The sequence below is a fragment of the Haliotis cracherodii genome, unplaced genomic scaffold (assembly GCF_022045235.1).
Source record: "Haliotis cracherodii isolate W230 unplaced genomic scaffold, xgHalCrac1.p SCAF_26, whole genome shotgun sequence".
In the NCBI taxonomy this organism is placed as follows: Eukaryota; Metazoa; Mollusca; class Gastropoda; order Lepetellida; family Haliotidae; genus Haliotis; species Haliotis cracherodii.
The window spans coordinates 2,099,344-2,120,782 of record NW_027266282.1 but is presented as its reverse complement, the minus strand read 5'-3'; the positions used below and the strand labels follow the sequence as shown (position 1 = coordinate 2,120,782).

Here is a 21,439-nt window from a genome sequence, read left to right as displayed (position 1 = left end):
TTATTCTCTGTAAAACTGAGACGACATCTTAGTTATACTTTTATTCCAGTATGTGACCAATAAGTAGTTTTGACATATTTGTGAAGTTCATTACTTGTAATTGTCGGAGTACCATGTACAGTGTTCCCTTGCAATTTGCACCCTTCAATATAGCGCTAACTCAGTTATGGCATGCGGTAAATGGCTCCCAAAATATGTGTACATTTATAATAAACTCCGACACTGACATGATGCTTTTCCCCCAACGAAAACACATTACCAGCTGATTACCATGAGCAAGTAACACTGGAAGTACCAGTCAACAGATACGAACTGAAGTACGCAATTTAATCCCATAATCACACTATCTGGCCATAAAAACATGTTCATTTAATATCTGGACTTATGCTTGTAATACTTTTTATATTAACTTCATTCAAACTTTCATTCAATATTGTTTACATTAATTTTGGAGAATATGTTATTTACTCACCGTTATTTGTGGCAACCACGATCAGAAGACCACTATTGATGCCTTGAAATGAACTTAAGTAGCCAGAGAATGGCTACATACAGTGGAATCTGTCCAATCTGGACTTGGTTGGGACTAGCAAAACAATCTGGTTTTCAGCCAGGATTACACAGTCCATTGAGTCACAAGTGATTTCAATAGCAGCGTACACTACCATGCTTTGAATGCTCTAACAACTCCTTGATCGAGTCACTGCAATAAAGAGATGATGTCAGGAGGCAAAGATTTAATTTCCACGTTGGTCAATATGTTTGGATGAGCTGGAGCGTTATCCATAAAAAGAAGAGGGGCGGTCGGGTAGCCTTGTGATTAAAGCAGTTGCTCGTCACGCTGAAGACCCAGGTTCGATTAAGGACTTGGGTACAATGTCTGAAGCCCGATTCTGGTGTCCCCCGCCATCTAATTGGCCGTCCACATAACTTGACATGGTCGTGACAGAGTCAATCTAATTAAGCTGAGTTTCCCATTAACAGGTGAGTAAATTAACTAAGCAGACAACAAAGTGTTTTACTCAATAGGATTACATGCAGGATTAGCTTTTTTGTTTTAGCTGACAATAACTGAGCGTACTTCAAATTGAGAGAGCATTCGGTCCTGTTCGGTCTGGTCCGCTTTAGACAGCTTCTTTTCAATACTAAATTGTTCATTGGACAGTAATTTTTGTCTGAAGTCTGAAGTGCATAAAGTCTGAATTACAGAGTTGTAGGTCAATCCAAATTTGACCCAATTTGGACAGATTCCACTGTTAATGCCATACTTTGACTTGGTAAAAGTTACATTTGTTACTGTTTGACTATTATATTTCAAAATGACGTTTTCACAATTGCCATGTAGGGCAGAAAATCTCAATGGTAACTCATTGCAATCAGCTGAACCAAAGTGGTACGCAAAGTGAACCAAAGCAGGAGTGAATATTTTTTTTTTTTTTCCGTATTGGATACGATACTTGAAACCGTAGTTTCGTACACATGTGCTGATAACTACTGTTACAATTATTTGAAATATATAGCAAAAGCTACAACTAAAATAACACGCTATTGGAATATATTATTCCCAATAAAATAAGTTTCAAATACAATTTTTTCTGATCATTGCTTCAAAATTATTTGAACTGATATTATTAGTATTTTGTAACTGAATCACTGGTAAGAAAGGGAGAAACGTGTGTACAGCTGATTGCTCTTTCCGGCTTAGTTTATGAGAAAATACACATGGGAATCCTAACCTCTGCGTATTAAACAATGCCTCACAGAACAGGAAATACACAAATTCACATTTTTATTAACAATGTTTGTTATCACCTGTTCATTCACCTAACTTTGCTGAAGAGATACGATGTGGTTGTTTACTGTGAATAATACTTGATAATTTCTATTACATTATGAATCGTGAAAAACTGCTATATTCTAATCCTTTTTCAATCTCTCATAGTGCAATGTGTGAGGTGAGGCTATAGTGGTATAGATTGTGTGAGGTAGGCTGAGCATGTACTGTTGTGTTGGTCATCTACCCCCTACAACTCCACCTCTGTTAGACTGCTGATCGTCAAAATAACGCTCATCAATTATTTGGTTTCGTCATATATTCGTGAGTGAAGACGCAGACTTCTACGTGATCCACAGCATAATACAATACAGAATAATACTTCAAACACGTCATAAGTTGACACACATTAACTTAACTAGAAAGTGTTTTTACTCGTAAAAACATATGTCTCCCCCCACTCCCCTAACCCCCATTCATTCGTTTACTTCACGTTAAACCCCATCTCTTCATTCCCACCCTCCATTACTAAATAACAGAGACAAAAATAGAACTCCTAGAAATTTCAAACAACTAATTGGCACCACTTCAGGACTTGGTTAATATGTTACAACTTCATGAAATAATATTGAACAGTTTTTGAGTTATGGTCCGGAAACCAAGCTTACCCCCATTCAGAGTCAATGTTCAAGTTATCTCCATGGAAACGAGAAAAAATAAAAATGTCAAAAATCTCTAAATAGCAAAAGGCACCACTTCAGTGCTGGGTTAATGTGTATACAAAGTTTCGCGAAAAAATATTAAACGGTTCTGAGTTATGGTCAGGAAACAAAGCTTACCCCCATTCAGAGTCTATGTTCATCTTATCTCCATGGAAACGAGAAACAATAAAAATGTCAAAAATCTCTAAATAGCAAAAGGCACCACTTCAGTGCTGGGTTAATGTGTATACAAAGTTTCGCGAAAAAATATTAAACGGTTTCCGAGTTATGGTCCGGAAACCAAGCTTACCCCCATTCAGAGCCTATGTTCAACTTATCTCCATGGAAACGAGAAACAATAAAAATGTCAAAAATCTCTAAATAGCAAAAGGCACCACTTCAGTGCTGGGTTAATGTGTATACAAAGTTTCGCGAAAAAATATTAAACGGTTTCTGAGTTATGGTCAGGAAACAAAGCTTACCCCCATTCAGAGCCTATGTTCAACTTATCTCCATGGAAACGAGAAACAATAAAAATGTCAAAAATCTCTAAATAGCAAAAGGCACCACTTCAGTGCTGGGTTAATGTGTATACAAAGTTTCGCGAAAAAATATTAAACGGTTTCCGAGTTATGGTCCGGAAACAAAGCTTACCCCCATTCAGAGTCAATGTTCAAGTTATCTCCATGGAAACGAGAAAAAATAAAAATGTCAAAAATCTCTAAATAGCAAAAGGCACCACTTCAGTGCTGGGTTAATGTGTATACAAAGTTTCGCGAAAAAATATTAAACAAACAAAAAATCACAAAAAAATGGCATAACCTATATCTAAACTCAAATAGCCAAATCAAAAGAGTGCTCAGCAAACCACTAACCAAACCATCCATCAAAAAAAATAGACAGAGTAATCACTAAACTCCAAACAGGACACACCAACCTAAATAACCACCTAAAAAAATTTAAAAAACACACTACAGGTAACTGCCCACACTGCAAACAACCAGAAACCCTAGAACACGCACTCATCCACTGCACACACTACCTAACACATCAAACCGCATTACAAACCACCCTCAATCTAAACAAGGCTCTCACTCTAGAAGCAATACTAAACCCACAAAATAAACTAGAAAACTTCAAGGCCTTAGGCATATTCTTAATCAAAACGGAACTAATAAAACGCATCTAAAACCATAATAACCTACCAAATCAAAATCACATAAACAAACAATCATCCACCATACCCAGCTCCCTTAGTTCTCCTCCCCAACCCCATCGGCATCTATTCCAAATCTCAAAATTCCCAAATTCTATATAAGCAACCCCTAAAGGCCCCTCTTGGGTTGCACAGACCACCCTCGCCCCTTTCGGAAACACATTAAATGGCCTGGCCGGGCCCGTGTGCGAAATACGCATCAGTCGGAAAGCGCACGTTAAATCTCCAAAGTAAGTAAGTAAGTCTAGTCTACCGTACATCACTTGTATGATAACAGTGTTAGCGCCTACACCAAGACGTCACTCCTAATTGTATCATTATTACTATACATTTATATACCACAGGTACCCAGGTACCAGTATCAGCTCAACTGCTCAGCTCAGTCTTCACACTACTCAGTATTCCAACTATGAAATACCTATCAGAGACGTTAAAGGGGTATCTGCGGTAGGAACTACCACACTCTAGTGGGCGGAGCTTATACAATTGATCTGACAGGCCAATATGATGTCATTAATAACACACACATTTCATTGGTTAATACGTAAACGGGTGATGAGGCGACATGATATGTAAACACCCACCCACATGGCAAAAAGGACGTAGGTTTGTGCAATAATACACTGACAATTAATGGTAATAAATATTCATCAAACTATTCCACGACTTCTCAACAAACGCGTACGTCTTTGGTTTCAAAACTTTCCTGCTATTTTGTCTTCGGTGATAGCGTACATCTTCATAAAATGTCACTGTGAAATGTCCCCGATCTATGTTTTCATTTCAGTCTTACACACACAAATTCGTCCTGTGCTTGTATACAAACACAACCTGTCTCAATAATAATTAATAATTTTGTCCGCGAAGTAAGATGTGTTGTGGAGTATTCTGTCCCCAAACACAGAACCAAAAAAGAACTATTTGTCTGGAATAAAACCAACACACAACCTATCCGGACTGATTAAATCCATTTTGTCCACTGATAATGCATCTAATATTGAAATACCAAAACAATCTTGCATCAATGTTAAGTAAACAAACTTGCGAATGAAGGTGACCTTCGACACACACCAACATGATCAGGGTTATGAACCCGGGATGCACTAAAAAAGAAATATGCATTTTAAAGTAAAGATTTGTTTTCGTGAATCATATTATAAAAACATGATTTACGTGCTATTTTTGGATTGCAATTATTTATATATATTATTTACAAATGGGATAAGGCACAACTTGTTGAAACCATTGTGGATTTCTTCTAATCAATTTCTGAAACTTTTTGCATGCCCCCTTTCCGACCACACAATCTCCTAGCAACCATGTCCCGAGCGCGCATCCAAACTGGATTACTGCTTACAACAACTGTCGAAGAAGTTTGCAAGTTACCTTGTCTTCAATATGAGCAACAAACATTTTAGTGTGACGCTTAATTTGACAGAAGAGTTGTTTCAGATGATCAGAGGAGCCTTTGGTCATGAACAGACGGATGTTAAACGTAGGTGCGGATGTGGGATTGGTGTGGACAAAATGGGAAGTGATGCCAGATTGTGTCTTAAAACTTGTGCGCGAATTATATCCAAATCCACCGAACAAACAATAAATGGGACACATGTGGATCTAATTATAAAACTTGTTTAGATGTGTGAAAAATTTGTGAAAGAAAAGGAAATCAGTGATTAAAATTTTCTTGGAATATGTGCATTGGATTTTTCGTTATCGTAAGTACAAGTACAATATCTAGAATGGTCTAATGTATGTCACAGCATCTAGTCTTGTATCTTTGCCTTTTAGTACAGTTGGTATCAGTTGCTTTTGTGCATTGTTATGCTGATAGACGTGACATGTTGATGCATTGTTGTCAAAGTAAGAAATATTGTCACAACTTCTGGTTTTTTAAATTTAGCATATTACAAAACAATAGTTGTAAAGCCTTATTAATTAACTTTTTAAAAATGTGATCTGGCTATTGTGTGATATGATAGGCTCAACTCTGGAATGCAAGTAACCAAACAAATACCCAAATATTTACATTATTATCCGAAAAAATTGTATAATCTTGTCGCTAAGGTTACTGTTACATTAACCAACAATGTTGTTGTGCTGCTGTTCATCTGTAAATATATACTCCAAATTACAATTTGACAGCAAACTCATCTAAACTGTCACATGAACACATGACCATGTGCTTTGTTATTTATAGCGCACCCGTAAATAAACTCTGCCAAAAGTGTTGATGCCTAACGCGATCGATTCGATTTTTTATGTTTTAGTTCAATACTTTCCATGCTTACAGTCTCTATTTGAAACAAACACACAACCAGGCACCATGTAACTCCTTCCTCTATTACATCATAGCCATTTATTCCTATTTTGGGAAAGAGCGTGTGCACTCCAAAATCGAGATGCACATATTGCAAGGGCTTATCCAAAGATAATTTTGAGAAGCTCTATAAAGCAATTAACTGTCCAAAATCTAGAAACTTTCTACATAAGTCCCTCCCAAAACGAAAACTAAATCAGAAAAGTGTTCTCTCCGGTAAATTGATTTCCTCAGAGAAACACATGGGTGTCAAAGGGGTGATGGATAAAGTGAACCTAGTCTTGCCTTTAGAGGATAGATTATGTTACTCAACCCACCCACCCGGGGACATCAGCCCTTTGCCTGGGTTCAGTGGGTAGTTCCGTCATTCAAGGTTTAAGAGAAACCTCTGAGCCATAACTATTCCACTACCCACCTTGAGTATGAGTGAATTGTCTCAAACACTAACCACGTCTATGTCATATTGGAGAAAAGTTTCCAAGTTATGTCACGTGACTTTGATGCTCTAAAACAATCTGTAAATCCAAAGGAAGATACGACTAGATCCCATGATTCAGGTATAAGCAGAGAGTCCTATTCATACACAGATCACAGGTCAGGCAGTTCACAGGACAAAAAGCGAAGTGTATCCATGGTGATAATAGGCCTTCCTCGCCAAATACATCTGGGACAAAATGACTGTCCAGGCACCCCAGCAGAGTTTTGTTTGCAGAAGAGTGAGGACCTTGGAGGGGATTTTGTTGAAACACCTACCAACTACCTCATCATGAATTCAAAGAGAAAACAATTTGCTTACAATGCTACTCTCAAGCTCAAGGTGGTTGCCTTGCGGAAAGAGCAATAATTGTGCTGCTGCACCTGAGTTTTCAATGAATGAGTCCATAGTTCAGAGTTGGAGAAAAGCGAAACTATCACTGGTGGAAATGCCAAAGACGAAGAAGGTCAAGCAGGGATCAGAGACTCCATTAAAGTCACAGGAAGTTTTTTTCAGTGGATCAGTAACTTGTAACAGTAGGCATGCATGATGATACGGCAGCAAGGTCTCCATATTTATCGGACGAGAAAGGACATGAATCTCCCGAATTCGTTCAAGGCATCGGGAAACTGGTGTTCGCGCTTCTTAAGAAAACACTGAGGCAGAAGACGCACATTCCACAGAAACTTCCTTATGAAGTTGAAATGAAAGGCGATATTTTTCAACAGTTTCTACTCTGTGAGCGGAAGAAGGTTGAATATGAGTTAAGCCAGATCGGAAATATAGACGAAACCCCTCTCAACTTTGACATGCCAGGATCAAGGACCATTGACACCAAGGGGACTTCAACGGTGTCAGTACGAACATGTGGTGCAGAAAAACAACACTTCACCGTGGTGTTGAGCTGTATGGCTAATGGGACCAAGCTGACACAGATGCTGATATTCAAGTGGAAGACGATGCCGAAAGACAAGTTCCTAAGAGGCGTGTACATCACAGTAAAAGGGTGGATTGACACTAGTACACAAGTGGATCGACAATGTCTGGATGGACCTGCTTGAATAGGACATGTTCCGGGCTCATTTGTGCGAAGCTGATCAGGCAGTGATCCCAGGTGGCTGCACATTCCTGTTGCAGCCACTTGATGTTTGTCTCAATAAACCATTTAAGGAGAATGTGAGGTAGGGGTGGAACACGTGGAAGATCAATGGTGATCACACCTATACCAAAACAAACAGAGGAAGGCACCGCTACCAGTTGTTGCAGAATGGGTGAAGGCAGCATGGATGGAACTAGCAGCTGACATGGTTAAGCGAAGCTTCTTGAAGTGTGGTATTGGTAAACACAATGGATGGATCACAGGACAATAGCTTGTTCGAGGATCTGGTTAAGTCGGCTGAAGGCGAGAGCTGACACAACTGACACAGTCGCCGATATCCCAGACCATTTTTAAGATGAATTGAATGAGTATTATGACGACAGAACAGATTCGACAGCCTGGGGCGTTCTGTGTGAGGAAGACTCCGACTCTTGAGTTTGACAGTTTCACTGAGGTCGATTTGTGATTATGTCGTAATGAAAACTATATATGACAGCAGCCTGTAAAATAAGTAAATAAGTCTGGAAGAGACTTGTGTGATTTTATGTATGATTTACGGATTTAAGTATGATTTTGTTTTTGTGTTGTTTAATGCCTGTTATATGACAGCAGCCTGTAAATAATTAACAGAGATTTGTATGAATTTGAGAGTGTGCGGAAACAAATGGCTTATAACTTGAAATATGTTCTCATGTTATTACTTTATTCTACAGGAACCAATTTGGTGTCGCGCCTTGTAAACACAAAATGGCGAGGTGTGCTGGAGTTACACACTCAAGCAATCATCGCAGAAAACCCCCCAAAAATGTCTGGTGTCCCCACTAAAAGCGGCGTAAAACCATACTCATTCACTCACTCACTCACTCACTACATCCAGTTTGCTTTATAGAGGGGGTGTAGGATTTGGGGACGAATTTGAAGGCATGCACAGGGCGGTCGCCTTAAATACCGCCATGTATGGTAACTCCATTAACACAGTCCATCATTGTAAGGCTCAGAACTTTTCAGCCATTTCTCATAATAACGAGGAAGATTACTCAAGCTAAAGGCTCCATCTTGTAGAAAGTCAGTCTCCATCTTAAATGTCTATCCAACAGCTCATTTGCAAGTTTCCATTGTGCACTGCAGTTATCCATATTTAAGTTTGTAGTATTCCTGTTTTCATAAATACATCATATATTATGGAATTAACATGAATACTCTACCGTCTTCTACTACAACCGAGACTTCAACATACTGGAATGCATGTTCCGTGAAGAGACACTGGTAACACTTTCAATAAAAAAGAACACTCACCCTGGGTTCTTGGCATCTTTGTTAGCCACCCTCAACTTATACTCTGACCACCCGATCTTCTATGTCACCTCTTATGACCAGCACATGTTACTGAGCAGTCTGACCACCCAATCTTCTATGACACCTCTTACGACCAGCACATGTTACTGGGCACCCTGATCCACTAAGTCACCTCTTATAACCAGCATATGTTACTGAGCAGTCTGACCACCCGATCCACTAAGTCACCTCTTATGACCAGCATATGTTACTGAGCAGCCTGACCACCCAATCCACTAAGTCCCCTCTTATGACCAGCACATGTTACTGGGCACCCTGATCCACTAAGTCACCTCTTATAACCAGCATATGTTACTGAGCAGTCTGACCACCTGATCCACTACCACACCTCTTATGATCAGCATATGTTATTGAGCAGCCTGACCACCCAATCCACTAAGTCCCCTCTTATGACCAGCATAGGTTACTGGGCAGCCTGACCACCCAATCCTCTAAGTCACATCTTATGACCAGCATATGTTACTGAGCAGTCTGACCACCTGATCCACTAAGACACCTCTTATGATCAGCATATGTTACTGAGCAGCCTGACCACCCGATCCACTAAGTCACATCTTATGATCAGCATATGTTACTTAGAAGCCTGACCACCCGATCCACTAAGTCACATCTTACGACCAGCACATGTTACTGGGCACCCGATCCACTAAGACACCTCTTATGATCAGCATATGTTACTTAGCAGCCTGACCACCCGATCCACTAAGACACCTCTTATGATAAGCATATGTTACTTAGCAGCCTGACCACCCGATCCACTAAGTCACATCTTACGACCAGCACCCGATCCACTAAGACACCTCTTATGAGCAGCACATGTTACTGGGTACCCGATCCACTAAGTCACCTCTTACGACCAGCATATGTTACTGGGCACCCGATCCACTAGGTCACATCTTATGATCAGCATATGTTACTGAGAAGCCTGACCATCCGATCCACTAAGTCACATCTTATGACCAGCATATGTTACTGGGCACCCGATCAACTAAGTCATCTCTTATGACCAGCAAAGGTTACTGGGCAGCCTGACCACCTGATCCACTAAGTCACCTCTTACGACAAGCACATGTTACTGGGCACCCGATCCACCAAGTCACATCTTATGATCAGCATATGTTACTTAGCAGCCTGACCACCCGATCCACTAAGCCACATCTTATGATCAGCATATGTTACTTAGCAGTCTGACCACCCGATCCACTAAGTCACCTCTTACGACCAGCGCATGTTACTGGGCACCCGATCCACTAAGTCACATCTTATGATCAGCATATGTTACTTAGCAGCCTGACCACCTGATCCACTAAGTCACATCTTATGATCAGCATATGTTACTGAGCAGCCTGACCACCCGATCCACTAAGTCACATCTTATGATCAGCATATGTTACTAAGAAGCCTGACCACCCGATCCACCAAGTCACATCTTATGATCAGCACATGTTACTGGGCACCCGATCCACTAAGACACCTCTTATGATCAGCATATGTTACTTAGCAGCCTGACCACCCGATCCACTAAGACACCTCTTATGATAAGCATATGTTACTTAGCAGCCTGACCACCCGATCCACTAAGTCACATCTTACGACCAGCACCCGATCCACTAAGACACCTCTTATGAGCAGCACATGTTACTGGGCACCCGATCCACTAAGTCACCTCTTACGACCAGCACATGTTACTGAGCACCCGATCCACTAGGTCACATCTTATGATCAGCATATGTTACTGAGAAGCCTGACCATCCGATCCACTAAGTCACATCTTATGACCAGCATATGTTACTGGGCACCCGATCAACTAAGTCATCTCTTATGACCAGCAAAGGTTACTGGGCAGCCTGACCACCTGATCCACTAAGTCACCTCTTACGACAAGCACATGTTACTGGGCACCCGATCCACCAAGTCACATCTTATGATCAGCATATGTTACTTAGCAGCCTGACCACCCGATCCACTAAGCCACATCTTATGATCAGCATATGTTACTTAGCAGCCTGACCACCTGATCCACTAAGTCACATCTTATGATCAGCATATGTTACTGAGCAGCCTGACCACCCGATCCACTAAGTCACATCTTATGATCAGCATATGTTACTTAGAAGCCTGACCACCCGATCCACCAAGTCACATCTTATGATCAGCACATGTTACTGGGCACCCGATCCACTAAGACACCTCTTATGATCAGCATATGTTACTTAGCAGCCTGACCACCCGATCCACTAAGACACCTCTTATGATAAGCATATGTTACTTAGCAGCCTGACCACCCGATCCACTAAGTCACATCTTACGACCAGCACCCGATCCACTAAGACACCTCTTATGAGCAGCACATGTTACTGGGCACCCGATCCACTAAGTCACCTCTTACGACCAGCATATGTTACTGGGCACCCGATCCACTAGGTCACATCTTTTGATCAGCATATGTTACTGAGAAGCCTGACCATCCGATCCACTAAGTCACATCTTATGACCAGCATATGTTACTGGGCACCCGATCAACTAAGTCATCTCTTATGACCAGCAAAGGTTACTGGGCAGCCTGACCACCTGATCCACTAAGTCACCTCTTACGACAAGCACATGTTACTGGGCACCCGATCCACCAAGTCACATCTTATGATCAGCATATGTTACTTAGCAGCCTGACCACCCGATCCACTAAGCCACATCTTATGATCAGCATATGTTACTTAGCAGTCTGACCACCCGATCCACTAAGTCACCTCTTACGACCAGCGCATGTTACTGGGCACCCGATCCACTAAGTCACATCTTATGATCAGCATATGTTACTTAGCAGCCTGACCACCCGATCCACTAAGTCACATCTTATGATCAGCATATGTTACTTAGCAGCCTGACCACCCGATCCACTAAGTCACATCTTATGATCAGCATATGTTACTTAGCAGCCTGACCACCCGATCCACTAAGTCACATCTTATGATCAGCATATGTTACTTAGCAGCCTGACCACCCGATACACTAAGTCACATCTTATGATCAGCATATGTTTCTGGGCAGCCTGACCACCTGATCCACTAAATCACCTCTTACGACCAGCACATGTTACTGGGCACCCGATCCACTAAGTCACATCTTATGAGCAGCATATGTTACTGAGCAGCCTGACCACCTGATCCACTAAGTCACCTCTTATGACCAGCATATGTTACATATCATAAGGAGAACTACTACTGCAACAGGAACGTTATGTGCAACAACAGCTAGAGCACCAGGTAAGTAACCAAACTTAGTTTCGCACAATAGGCCCCTGTCTACAATGCCAAATGACAATGTTAATTCTTCACTTTTATTGCCAGCTCTCACATCTGTTACCACAGCTCCTGCCCCTGTCCAGGCCGCTCTGGCAACCACAGCTGATCACCTATCTTAACACTTTTGAGCCATCATGGAACATATCAGAAATAATGATTCCTTCGTCATTTCTTCTAGGCCACCCAACAGTTAGCGGGCTGAGCAATGTTACTGGTTATTCTGCCTGTAATTTCCCCGCATGTCACTGCCTCCCCTCTCCTACATGGCTGACAATATTGGTGCACATGTGAAGCAAGCAATGAGGGAAAGATTTGGAAAGGGGAATATGTGGATCTGGCTGTGCTGTCCCATAAAGTAAACGAAGCCAAAGAAGATGAAGGTACTCTTAGACTGATGACCGACAGCACAGGTAAGGTGGTGTTGACACAAGTACAGCCTCAAAGCTTGCCTGGCAAGTGACTTGGCATTGGTGCATGAACAACATCCTTTCATGTTTTCTATTAACACAGTGCTGGGTATGCTGTCATACATGGAGGCTATACGTAACGCAGTATTCAGAATTGGTGGCGGTGGGTGGTCTACGTATGAGTGGTGGTGGTCTACAGTTTCGTCACCAAATGGAGCAGACCCGATGAGACAATGGTACCGCATCACAATAGGTCAAGGAATCAATCTAGCACAGTAAGTGGTAATACTACTTCAGTTAAGGAAATCCTACAAAACGTTTGTTGGGATTTCAACAAGGGTTCATGCCTCAGGTTTCCATGTACAATTCCAACTTTCTTTCGACCCCCAGAGATCATTAAGACCACTGCTAGCAGCACCCAGCAGAGCAGACAATTCCACTCAGTCAAACATAATGTAAACAGCACCAACACCAGCAAGAATTGAAAACTGGAAGCCTTATTTGCTGCGTTATGCCAGTGTTCACAAACAACATGCAGTTTCATTGTTTTTACGGTTTTCAGTATGCTTTCCGACTTAGGTACCACAGCTTCCGCACATATAGGTTGGCAGACAACTTGAGTTGAGCACAAGGGCCAGAAGCAAGGCACTTGTTCAGGCAAAACTGCATAAGGCTTGGCTTGTTCCGCCCGGCCATTCTACCCAAAGCTTTCATTCGGCCTCTGTCCCAGAACATACAGGTGTCACCAATAGACCTAGTCCATAAAAGCAGGAGTTGGTAACTCCATCTGCTGAAGGTAAGTCACCTGATAGCTTCAGACTAATACATCACCTTTCATACTCGCAGGGTCAGACTATTTCAAGGGCAACATTTCTTCACAGGATTGCTCAGTTACATACTACCTGTTTGATGAAGCAGTGAGGATGGTACAGGAGTTGGGTCCACGAACATTGCTCTCCAAATTTGATGTTTCATCAGCATTTTGCATCTACTTTGATGATTTCTTAACTTGTGGTAAAGCAGGTACGCAGGATTGTAGCAATAACCTACATAAAAGCTGGAAATACTTGAATTCTTTGGAGTCCCCCGTAGCTCCGGAGAAGACGTCACGTTTTTGGGGTTGCAAAATGACACAGTGGCAATGCCGGTTAGGAAAGAAGATCTGTCTACCTGGCTAGAGTTTCTCACCGATAATAATGGTGTCCCAATCTTTCAACAAGCTCAGTTGGATGACAATAATAGTACATTGCAGCTTTTCACTGATGAAGCAGACAATGCAGGTTTTGAGGCTTTTTTCCAGGGTCACTGGGTCAGTGATCATTGGCCACAACAATGGATTGTTCAACTCATGGCCAAGGACTTGACTTTGTTAGAGTTATTTCCAATCGTACTGTTCATCAGACTCTGGGGTAAGTCACATGACAACAAGATGGGACTTTTCTTTTGTAATAACCAGGCAGAAGTCCACATCATCAACAAGCAGTCCTGTAAGGTTCCTAAAACTATGATTCTGGTCCACATCATCAACAAGCAGTCCTGTAAGGTTCCTAAAACTATGGCTCTGGTCCACATCATCAACAAGCAGTCCTGTAAGGTTCCTAAAACTATGATTCTGGTCCACATCATCAACAAGCAGTCCTGTAAGGTTCCTAAAACTATGGCTCTGGTCCACATCATCAACAAGCTGTCCTGTAAGGTTCCTAAAACTATGGCTCTGGTCCACATCATCAACAAGCTGTCCTGTAAGGTTCCTAAAACTATGATTCTGGTCCACATCATCAACAAGCAGTCCTGTAAGGTTCCTAAAACTATGGCTCTAGTCCACATCATCAACAAGCAGTCCTGTAAGGTTCCTAAAACTATGGCTCTAGTCCACATCATCAACAAGCAGTCATGTAAGGTTCCTAAAACTATGGCTCTGGTCCACATCATCAACAAGCCGTCCTGTAAGGTTCCTAAAACTATGGCTCTGGTCCACATCAACAAGCCGTCCTGTAAGGTTCCTAAAACTATGGCTCTGGTCAGACAACCGGTTTTGCTATGCCTCAGGACAATATTCTTTTTAAGGCTATGGATATCAACACAAATGCAAAATTCATTGCTGATACTCTCTCAGGATTCTAGTGGGCTCATCTTCGGGAAGCAGCACCAACAGCAGACCTAGCTCCAACGCTGTTGCCACACAACATAAGGACGTTCTAAAGAAAGAAGGGTGAAGACTACTCAAACAGTCACTGGCCAGTAACATGTAGTCAACATACGAAATGGCGGTCAAGGTGCTGCAGGTTTTCAGAGCAACACATGGGTTGTCTCAGGTTTGGCCAGTTCCAAACATCTCATTTTCAACATCATTGCATATATGTCGGTGAAGGGATTCTCCATTAATATGGTAAGAACCTATGTATCTACTATATCTATGAACCATAAGCTAAGGGGCATGTTGGTCTGCAGCGATCATTTCTTGGTGCGTAAGCTCATATCTGGTATGAGTAAGGGCAAGCACAACACTGACACTTGCAAACCTGTTACAGTCATTTTGCTGCAAGCCATTATTTTAAGCTTACCATTTACAGTAAACTACGGTTATAACGAACTCAAAGAGACCACTAAATTTAGTTCGTTATAAACACATATACAGCATATATACAACAAATGGACGGGACTAAAAAATAAGTTCGTTATATCGGTCAGTTCGTTATAATCGTGTTTGTTATAACCGTAGTTTATTGTATTTGCATGTCAGCTTTTGAAACTTTGGAAACTCTATGCAGCTGTGTTCTCCATTGCTTTCTTTGTGTTTTTCCGAGCGGGTGAGCTGGTACAAAGTAAACCAGACCAATAGAGCGGGGACAGGTAACATTCATCCCAACAGGCTCCATCACCCTTGCAGCTATTCCACATCATCCTCTGCCCAGTCACAGCAGTCAAGGGTTATTTCCATGTCCACCCAACCGGTGCTGACTCAGCATTTGTTCACTTCGGGGGTGCACATTCAGCATCCCAAATTGTGGGGACAGTTTGTATGTCTGTCAAAGGGCTGTAAATTTCCACTCAATCTGCGAAGCCCTGATGTAAGTAGTATGTAAACAAGTAAGTAACACCTAATTCGTCTGTGGATAGTTGTGGGGTCCCTCATGGTTCATGGTTTTTGGTGTGGGTTTAGCACAAGCCACATGGCGTGGTTCTTGTGGGCTAAAAATGTCAATTCCTACTTCATCACCAACTAATCATCAAAATTATCAGGTCCCTGCTCTTCAGCGGGAATCTGTTCAGTCTCTCTGCTTCTCGGCGGATGGGAACCTCTTAGCTTAACGTAATTCATGTCTGCTTTTCATCAGAAACTTAGTATTTTGCTGCTGGCAACATAGTTGCCCATTGCTGTTCTGATGCTGCTGCTACTGCTTGCTGGTAACTCAATTGCCGAATATAACTCATTCTAATAATAACTTAGGGCACACCTATGACCTTGAATCCAACATACACTTTTCTTGTTTCTCTTGCCTTGTCAACTTTAACAGGTCTTGTAATGGTGTTTGGTGATACGTGCAAAAACCTGGCTACAGCTTTAGATGATTCTCGTGTTTGCAGTCAGCCGATGGCATTGTTGCGTTTGGTTTCCATCAGTCATGGCATGTTTTTGCATTCACTTGCTGTAAGATTGTGATGGCATCCAAATGAAACCTCAACAAGTGATGTTGCATGTGCATGTCACATACATGTGTTTTTGAGAAGGGGGATAACACATCGGCTAGGATATATTTGATAATAGATATATGGTGAAAGCATTAGGTCATTTATCACAGCCATCTTGATCATGTAACCCTCTATACAGAATTGATGACAGATTAATTGTTGTGTACCATGTGCACTGTTTGATATTATTTAAAAGAAATAGTACCATGTGTAAGGTCTTCAGCATATTGTAAGATTATCTTCATTGACTTGAAAATATCCTTTTTTCACTGATCATGTCTAGCTCAATCAAGAGTTACCTTCCCTTGGAATAACTTTTTTAACAAGCTCCTTCCCAGCACATGACACCTTCGTCACACTCTCAGCAACATTGCAGCCGCCATTGTGGGCACGGCCATTACAAGAATCTTGAAATTTGCCCTCTCACCTCATATGTGGTAACATAACTCCAACACAAGACACAGAACATACCTATGGTGGGATGTAGTCCTGTGCACAGTGCATGGGTCACAAATCAGGCAAGTCAGCCATAGAGTGTCTTTGGATGTGCAATCTTGTTTGCCAACTTGACTCCTGAGAGTTTCTATGGCTGTGGTCCTACCCCTCACTGAAGCATATGTAGCACATCTGGTGTCACCTACGGCAAGTGACTGTTCGGACTACATCTCTGTTCACCCAGCAGTGAATTGGTACCCGGTAGCATTAGATATTTCTGTCCTCCAACATTCTGTGGTTGTTTGGAGATTTCTGCTTATTTCTGTCCTCCAACATTCTGTGGTTGTTTGGAGATTTCTGCTTATTTCTGTCTCTTGAAGCCTTCAATACAGGCTCAATGTCAATTTGGAGCCTTTGTATACCGACAGTAGCAATAGTATAGGATTGCCCAACATATTTCCAGTGTACTGTTTCTGACTTTTGAAGAGCATATGATACAAGCCTTCAGCTACTTTAATGATCAAGCTATATGCACTTCAGGTTCAAAGTGAGTGTGTGAGTGAGTATGGTTTTATTCCACTCTTAGAAATATTCCAGCAGCATCATGGCGGGCGACACCAGAAATGTAACCATTGTAACCATGTGGGGAATCAAACCCAATCATGTCTTTGGCGTGACGAGCGAATGCTTTAACAAGGCTCCCCCACCACCCCTCAGGTTTAAAGACAAAGTTCAAACTTTGATTTTTTAAATATTCCTATTTTCATTAAATCTGAGGAGTTGGTCCAATTAATGAATCCATGATATTATTAGTTGTAATAAGAAGTAAAAAGCAGTATGAACATCACAAATTGTCTGACAATGATTCATTTTGTAAATGAACAATTAAAATAAATTAACCTGTCAAAATAAATTAACCTGTCATGAATTTTAATGTTTTCATTAACAAGGATATCATTTGTACAAGTTCAAGGCTTTTCAAGCTAGTTGTCATTTTCAAGGCTTTTGTACATTGACACTAACAAATCAAAGCTTTTCAAGAGGGACCTTCAACTACAAGTCCTTTTCCAGTCTTTATGAACCTTGAAGGACCTTGACCCTCAATTCAGCCAATCATATGTCAGAACCTCCCTTGCATCAAACCTACAAATATGAGATCAGAAAATGACTTTAACTCCTTCATCACCGGTCAACCAGAAGCTTTTACTGCTCTCACACCGACTTTCCAGTGTCTCTGGGGTAATGAAGCCTACATTCATCACAGAAAATACCAGCTTGTAAAACATCTTTGCTACTACATGTCATACACCATTTGGAAGGTCTAATCCTACTGTTTATAAATATGAAAATTATGTAAATCACATTTTATAAATAATGCATTATGTTATAGCTTAGCTTATGTTTATATTAAAAATGAACTTAAAACATTCATAAATTTCAGATTAAACATCAATGAAGTGAAAAGTGTGGCGATTTTCAGAAATTGTAAAATTTCATAATATCCACTTACCCATTTCTTTAATATTTTCATTGTTTATGAATTGGAAAATGATCATAAGATGAATTATAAATAACATCTATCATCACCTATTTCTCGATAACAGTGGCTTTCTGCTCAGAGGCATCAGGAAATACATGTACTGGGATATACATCCATTTTTATTAGATATAACACCCTGAACATCAATAATCTCACAGTAACCTCACCAAGAGTTATAATTGTAACATGCAATTCTATTGGATAGAAATTGGTTTCTAATGACAAATTTTTGCCGAAATGCTTGTTTAATGATCAAGGATTGGTCAAATTCAAGCACGTGACCTAAGGCTGCCAGTCCAATTACTGCAATGGATACCGTCCTGCGGTGTTGAAAGAGTTGGATGAGTTGATTCAAATATTTATTCAAAATACAGGGGTCACATAAAAGTTGATTTCATGAAGACTTTACCCCACAAGCTTTCCTTATGCCCAGCTCACACTCAGTGACCTTCAATGTCACAGCACTGTAGCTCACCTGGATAAGGAGTTGACAGTTTAAAATGAACAAAATATTCTGTAAACATTGAGAATGAATGTCTTCACAAATACGTAAGAAGTACTGAACTTAACATCATCTTAAATGAATGTAACATTGAATGATATTGTTGAAATGCAGAACAGTAAAATTCACAATACACAAAGGTTAAACTCTGATTTTGTATGTGCCTTCTATGGAAATATATTTTGCTTATTCTAAACAATTTTTACAAACATTTTATATATACTACTCAAAATTTGATAAGGATCACTAAGTGATATGTGTGTTAGTTACCACAAACATAACAAAAGACATGACTCTGACTCAGAAACGTGTTTAATCATGTTATGAATGAAAATTCATGAACGGCATGAACTTGTATCAATATGGAATGTTTGAAATCTGCAAACACCAAAAGGCATTTCATTAAAAAATGTTAACAGCAAACAAGAGAAAGAATTACACAGTTATGAGGGATAGTCCATCATTACACTTAGTCGATGAAGTGTCAATATCGAGTATGACCTCCCCTTGCATCAATGACGGCCTGACAACGTCGAGATATGCTGTCAATAAGCACCCGGATGTTCCCAATGGGAAGGTTGTTCCACTCTTCCACGAGGGCATGTCCGAGCTCTGCCAAAGTCGTGGGTTGTGGTCTACGGCGTGAAAGGGCAACCTGCAGCATGTTCCAGACATGCTCAATCGGGTTCAAGTCCGGCGAGCGCTCTGGCCAATCCATGCGGACAATTGTCTCCTGCTCAAGGTACTGCTCAACCACCCTGGCGCAATGAGGACGGGCGTTATCATCCATCAGGATGAACTCAGGGCCAACAGCACCAGCGTAGGGTCTGACGTACACATCGAGGATCTCATCCCGGAACCTCACCCCCGTCATTGTTCCTCTCTCCAGGACATGAAGATCTGTCCTTCCATCTCTGTTGATTCCACCCCAGACCATGATAGAACCACCACCATAACGGTCATGTTCACTGATGTTGGCATCATGGAAACGTTCACGTTGTCGTCGCCACACCCGCTGCCTCCTGTCTGTAAAGTCCAAACAATACCTGGACTCATCGGTGAACAGAACTGGAACCCAATCGTTCCGTGTCCAAGTGACATGTTCTTCAGCCCATTCCAATCGCTCCCGCCGGTGTCGAACAGTCAAGGGGATTCGGACACATACCCTTCTGGAGTAGAGACCTGCATTGTGAAGACGATTCCGTATCGTCTGAGTGGACACATTCACCCCCGAGGCGTTCAGGAGGTCGTTACGTAGGCTGGTTGCTGTCCAGAAGGGATGACGTCGTGCCTGAAGAGCCACAAAATGATCTTGGCGTTGGGTTGTCGACCTCTGACGACCACCCCCATGTCGGTGTGCTGCTGTACCAAAATTTTGCTGTCGGGACCAGGCCCTGCTTACAACGCTCTGGCTGACGTTTAGTGCATTGGCAACGTCACGTTGTGAATAGCCAGCATCAAGCATTCCAATACATTTGCCCAGTTGTTCTGTCGTCAGGCGACGCCTTACACGTTGAGGGGGCATTGCGTAGATAAACGTAGTGTAAACACTCAATTGAGTTTAAAGTTTCAGAATAAATCAGACACCGTTGCCTGATTGGAAATCGTGCAATGGTAGCAAAAGCATGAACTGTGATGTGAAACGCATTTCCCATGGCATGAAATGCACGTGCAAGTGTGTTGGAGACGTTTTTGATTTCACTTGAACACAATATTGCCAGTTATGCAGTTATTTTGTTTTTTTATTCAGAAAAATATCTACGATCCTTATCAAATTTTGAGTAGTATATGACAAACATTCCACTTTGATGACTTTCATAAAACAGAACTCCTTAATTGTGACAAACATGACAAATATTCCAGTATGCTGTATCTGAGAGGCTAGAATGTAACATCGCATGAAGTTGTGAGGCCAGCCCTTCAAAATAGGAAGTTGAATACAGTTGGTTGCCAAGGGCTACAGAACAAAATGGCAGTGTGCACGTGATGACAATTTATGTCCTCAAGGTGATTTCTTGATAGTTTTGACCACGACAATACACGACATAAGATACACGACATAAGACATGCAATTGCAGAGCATTAAAAAGATGTTGGAAATTCAAAACTGTTTTCCATTTTCCATTGTAAAAATGTGACATTATTTATGGCTACAAACTTGAATCTTATAAAGCCATTAACATTCACACATAGTTTCTGCTTCTACTTTTTGCAGTTCTTGAGAACGACACTTCACAACAATTTGGCTTCGTCAGTCCAATAGTTCTACAGGAGAAGACATATACAGCAGGGATTCAGATCACCATTGGTCATCGACCATTGTCTAATGGATATTTTGAATTCAATATTTACAGAACTAGATATGATGATTTACGATATCAGTCTACAAGCTTTTTACACAAGGCATTTCCCATATGCAAATAAAAATATTAATGGTGTATATCTTGCAAAATAAGCAAGAAAAATAGCAATCAGCTGTACACACATTTTCTCCTGTAATGTACTGGTTATTCAAGTAAAACATACCCCATATCATAACTAAAAGATTTTTAATGCAATGATCAGAAAAAAGTGTACCAGGAATAATATTTTCTATTATTTTGTTTTATCAGTTGTTGC

The 21,439-nt window shown here is 41.1% G+C and overlaps 1 protein-coding gene across 3 annotated transcripts in view; it reads right to left on the bottom strand.

Annotated features, from left to right (window-relative positions):
• The window catches only part of LOC139473085 (nuclear receptor subfamily 5 group A member 2-like), a 230,188-nt gene that overhangs the window by 52,325 nt on the left and 156,424 nt on the right, over positions 1 to 21,439 (bottom strand). The gene's annotated exons all lie outside the window — the stretch shown is intronic.